Below are 6,245 nucleotides of genomic sequence, written 5' to 3'. Positions count from 1 at the left end.
AGGTATCAGTCAGCACAAAACATAAGACGTTCTGCTCTGTCTCTACCTATCTCTCTCTCGTTCCTTCCTTTCTCTCTTCATCACTCTATCCTCTGTCCATCACTCTCTCTCTCCCTCTCGCTCTCTCTCTGTCAGTCTGTCTGTCGGTGTCTCTAATAAGCACATTGCAGTGTGGTGCTCCTCTTGTGATTGCTGGAGTCCTCACAATCCCAATTTTGTAGCTCTCTCTCTCTCTCTCTCTCTCTCTCTCTCTCTCCTGTCAACAGATAAATTATGTCTCTGTTTTTCCCTTCCCCTCTCTGGACTGGAAACGTAATGCCCTTGTCGCTTCGGGGATAAAATCTGACAGAATTTTTACGACGGCCCATATTTTTCTCGTACAAGTCGGATGATCCTGTCTGAATACGACCACGATCCAGGCAAAGGTCAAGGAGGGGCCGGGCAAAGGGGTGCCTCATTAAACTAAGTTTGAAAGCGGCCATCTAGTTTTAAAATCCGCAAAGTTTAAAAGGGAACATCGTAACTTTAACGGGGGAGTTGACATCAAGGTTTGTTGGTGTGTTCGTGCCTCCATATTCAGCACCATCTGCTGTCCGGGGTCTGCAGGAGGATGTGCAGAGAATATGGATGGAGATGTGCTGGCCAGCGTTCCTAATGGAATGTATAATGGGCATCGTTTGGCGCGCTTTCTGCCTGATTTGGCTGAACACCATCAGGGATGCCAGGCTGTGGAAGACCATCAGAGATGCCAGGCTGTGGAAGACCATCAGAGATGCCAGGCTGTGGAAGACCATCAGAGATGCCAGGCTGTGGAAGACCATCAGAGATGCCAGGATGTGGAAGACCATCAGAGATGCCAGGCTGTGGAAGACCATCAGAGATGCCAGGCTGTGGAAGACCATCAGAGATGCCAGGCTGTGGAAGACCATCAGAGATGCCAGGCTGTGGAAGCCCACGGCCGGTGCGCTCGGCCAAGTGGCTGAACCCTGTTCTGCAGTCTGGTATCAGACAGAACCAACTCGTTACACTGTCTCCATTTCAGTCTGACATTGCCTCCACTCGAACCAATTTCCGTGGGGGATTCAATTTTCCGAAAAACTAATCAACAAGTATCCGCCTCACTCTGATGCATTGGGGAGAATGCAAAAAAACATCTCCCCTTTGAATAAATGCCTTCAAAGCAGAGTGCTGTTCAGATTTCAAAGTACTTAATCTATTTAGAACAGCCTCGTTAGCACCGTCTATCTCGTAGTGGTCATCGTATTACTCCTCCTTGGTCCGGCGCACTTGACAACGGTGTTAATCCCGTCCGTGGCGCTGTTTATTGGCACTGGCTGGCTAATTGTTAGTCCCCCCTGCGCTCATTGGACCTAAGGATTTTTCGAGCGAGGAAATCACTTTTGCATGTCACGATGCCAGACCAGAAGCAGTCAACTCGGTAAGGGACTGGATTGTCATGGCACAGAGCAAAACATCCAGCCAGTCAAGATGCATTGCAGATCTAATCTCCCGGTAGCATTTTTGCTAATGCAGTTCTTCTCCAATCCAGTCCACAGGCACTGCAGCCACAGAAATTATACTTTAGCATGCAGATTCGACCAGAAAATGCAAACAACTCAAACAGGCAGCTCGGAGAGTAACTTACAAGATTTACAGGATACTGGTGGATGAGAAACAAGCAAGAAGAGGCGTTTACTGTCAGTTTGAAAAGGGCATAAATATTACTTGAGCAGGTGGCGCGTGTGGCCATCAGTGTTTTGTCAAAGGAAAGAGAAAGCCTGTTCAGATGCCAGGAGTGGTTATATGAGGTTCTCCTCACGTGGAGAGCATCTGAAGTGTCTGAAGATAAATGTGCGTTATCTTCCGTAGGGGCTGCTCGTTCAATTAGTATGCGTTAATTACCCGCATAATTACAAATAGATTGGAACCTAACCGCCAGGATACTGATGTTCACTAGTTGACTTCCCCACAAAGTCAGAGAGAAAACGGCACACAGCTGAACTCAGCAGGGCTGCGGCCCTATTAGACATAATGAGCGAATGTTTTGATTGGTTAGGATGACTGCTAATTAGGGCGAGAGACACACACACACACACACACACACACACACACACACATTCGAGATTGAAATAGTGTCCTGTGTCAGGAGAGACAACCATTACATCCCCATCTCAAATCCTCTCTTCAGTTAACGCTCGGAACCCTCACCCGGACGTCCATTTTTCACTATCGCCCTCTTTTATCACCCTCTATCTCTTTCCTCATCTATCTCCATCCACCCCTCTCGCCCTTTACTCTCCTGTTTATGACTTTACCTCACTTTCCCTCTGCCGCTCGCTCTCTCTCTCTCTCGTATATCACTCCCTCCCTTCCTCTCAGCCCCCCTGCACAACTCTCTGACTACCGCCCGGCCGGCCCTCCCTCGCCCTTCAGCTCATTTATCACCTGTGCATCTCAGACAGACCAGGAAGGACACTTCACCTGGTCAACAAGTAAGGCCAGATCGACTGGAGGGAGCGAGACAGCGAAGGAATCAATGGCGGAAAACAAACAACGAAAACTGGAAAGGAGCGATAAGAGAGATGGGAGAGACCACAGAGAGGAAAGGAAATGTTTACTAACCTGGCATAAAAAACAAGAATAGCAAGATATATATCAGAAGGCGATGAAAATTGGAAACGCGATCAAAAGTGGCAAAAACAAAACTATAAAATGTATATGAAACATCGCAGGTAGTCAAAATAAATTCCAAAGTGCTTACGAGGTGAATAAAAATGTGAGCAGCAAATAAAAATGTGACTAGTAAAACAAGACACTAAAGGGCAAATGCACAAAATAAGAAGCAGCTGGCCTTGTAAAAGTATTTTCATAGAGGGGAAGAAGTAATGATGAAAAGTCATTGTGTGAAAAGTGAGGACAAAAAATAGCAATAGCCTATGGGGTGAAAATTTGAAATATTCGCAATACCACTATATATATATATATATATATATATATATATAAGCAATATAGCATGAGAGCCAGTGTGTTGTGGCAAATACTGTATATCCCGCTGATCAGCTGTTATCCCACGAGGCCGCAGGCCGAGTGGGATAACTGCTGAGCAGCGGGATATATGCCGCAAAACGGTTTCCAAGTATGATAATATAATAATAATAATAATACTATAAGTCCGACTGGCATGGCATTCTGATAGAGTCAGTTGAAACACTACTGTAAGGCGGGACCTCTAGCAAGAAGATAGACGTGCGGGTGATTTGATTGGATCGTTCTGGAGACTGAAGTTGACATTGGCCAATCCTGGCGCTTGCTGAGAAGCTGAGAGCTTTCTGCAAAGCCCGACACGCAGCTCGAGCACAGCGCTGCATTCTCAGCGCTTGCTGAGAAGCTGAGAGCTTTCTGCAAAGCCCGACACCAACTAACGTTACGTCTTATTTAGAAATGCGGGGTTAACAGCCTTTTTTTTGCAAAGAAGACATTAGCCCGCGTCTATTCTTGTACAAAACATAATTTTCTGCGAAGTATTAGTAAAGTTATAAGCGAAGATCGATTCACAAGGATCTGACAGCTGTCTCCGCCATTTTGTTTTTTCTACATTGTCATTTGAGGTAACCAAAGCCTTTTAGTAAGAGAGTTGCGTCTCATAACCCATGGCCATGGGTTATGAGAGTGGGTTACGGTATTTATACAATGGCTGTGAACCAATCAGATTGCTTGATTTGAGAGAGCCGTTTTATAAATATATATATACCAGTATATATAAATAAATAAATAAAAGTGACTCTAATCTTGTGCTATTAACTCAAGCTGCAGCGAAGCTGCAGAGAAACACCATTGGACATTCAGAAAGACAAATAGAGTGTTCCACCTGCACACGCACACAAAGAGCGACAGTATGAGAGCAGAGCAGTGATTTGTATTTTGAAGCATTCAGAATACTCCAGGCTGTGTCAGAAGTGTGCTGGCTTGGCCAACCTCTAGAAACGGGAGCATTAAAGAACAAGCCTGTACGAGTCCGACAAAGTGCACTCTGGGGATTTGAGTGTGGGGCCCTCCGAGGGGAATGTAGATTGTAATTGGAGGGAGGTTGTTTGCTGGGTCTGCACAGATGGAGCAGGTGGAAGGTGTGCGAGGGAGAGGAGCAGTAAGACTCTAGTCAGCAGATCCTCAAGTATTTTTAAATCTGAACCCTCCCCTCATCCACCCCTGCTTCCTGCCCCTGTCATGTCGTTTGTCTCCTTCTATCATGAAGACGAGAACTGGACAAGGCCCAGATTCTCATTGCCCACTACACACACACACACACACACACACACACACACACACACACACACACACACACACACACACACACACACACACATGCGCGCGCGAGCACGCGCCTTGTTAAATTTAGTGTATGCATACTCTCCTCCCTTCTCTGTCTGTCTCTGTCTCCACCACACACACACACACACACACACACACACACACACACACACACACACACACACACACACACACACACACACACACACACACACACCACATAAGTTTGGGGCTCATTACTTTAAATTACATCTCCGGAGAAAGTCAGCTCTTCTGCCATTTCTCATCTCATCAGGTGGATGGGGGATAATTATAGTTTTGAGATAATTCAACTTCAATCTGATACTTACAGTATAGGCGGGTGATTACAAAGAAAATAACACATTTTATGACTGACTAACTAGGCTATATGAGTAACTGTATGATTATTGCACTTGAAGTGGTGATTTGTTAAAGTATTTGTTACTAGGAAGAGGAGTAACTGTGTCGCAGTACTGAGTTAGATGTTACCAGTCAACACTTTACACTTGACATTCACTGAGTTTGACAGATGCCAGTTTATTATTTTTTGAAAATGTTCAATATCTTTACATTTGAGTAACGGCATGATGATTTCTCTGCTCAGTCATGCGAAATAATGATAATCATATCTTCAGATCTTCATATCTTGAGGAACCTCCGCACCATATCAGATACGGAGTATACCGACTCACCGAGATCTGATTTTCAATAGCGGCAAGCCAGTATATCGGTCTAACAACAACACACACACACACACACACACACACACACACACACACACACACACACACGCTCGGAGTCCATTCTCGGGCTGGCTGCGGTCCAAACAGGAGCTGACACCTGGGGAGGCAGCAGAACAGAAGGCAGGACTGGCCCCAGACAACTCCGTCTCTGTCTCTCTAAGGCTGCAGGAGGCAACTCAGCAGCTGCTCAAGGTCACCATCCAACGAGGCGTGTGTGGGGGCGAGAGACCTGGAGACGGACAGACAGAGAGAGAGCGAGAGGGGAAGATGAACTAATGAAATAGACTGACGCGAGCGCGGGGGGAGAGGATATCATTACGGCCGCTGGGTATGGCAGTGCCTCGCCTCTGAGTCCAGTCCCCAGACCTCTGGGTGTTAATTGGGGTGTCAGTTGGCTGTGCATGGGCACTGAGTCCAAATGTGATCTTGAAAGAGAGCAAACATCAAATAAAATAGTCATCCATGACCATGCCACATTAGGGGAGCCTTCGGGACCAGTTTTGCCTCGAAGATGATAGTTTGGTGATCTACATCTAATAGTTTATCAATTTAACCAAATAAAATATGTTCATCATCAACAGGTGACGCTGTTTATATGGAGATTATGAACCATAAGTATAATACAAATAATCCTAATTCTAATAATCCATTAGTGCCATTTGTCCCGCTGCAACATGTGCCATGAGCTTCTCAGTAACCCCAGCCTTAAACCATCCAACCTTGAATCAGTGTAAGCTTCAGCTCTATTGACCTAGTCACACCCATGCTTCACACACACACAGTGGCCATTTTGAACACTGCATGGGGAAATTTGCCTGAACTGCCTAGTTCAGGTTAGCTAGTTAGCTTACTAGTTAGCTACTAGCCAGCTGCCTAGACTAGACTCTGGAAGAGATAATGACCCAAATAACCTACATTAAAATGTGAATCGATATCCTTCTGACTCTCGAGATATGTTTTCTGATATGTTTTAAAGTGTAAATCTGTGAAATAATAAGTGCTGGACCTGAGTGTTAAAAATGGCCGCTGTGTAGATAAGATCAATCAATGATCAGACCAAAGTCATCCCATGCATGCATTGGTGCATCGTTCAAAATGTACAGCCCCACAAGTTGCATCATGCAAATAAGGAGGTCCGTGGTTGGTCAATTCAAATGTCTCTCACACATTATG

The sequence above is a fragment of the Poromitra crassiceps genome (genome assembly GCF_964638095.1).
Source record: "Poromitra crassiceps genome assembly, chromosome: 11".
Classification (NCBI taxonomy): Eukaryota; Metazoa; Chordata; class Actinopteri; order Beryciformes; family Melamphaidae; genus Poromitra; species Poromitra crassiceps.
Note: the sequence above shows the minus strand (reverse complement) of the source record.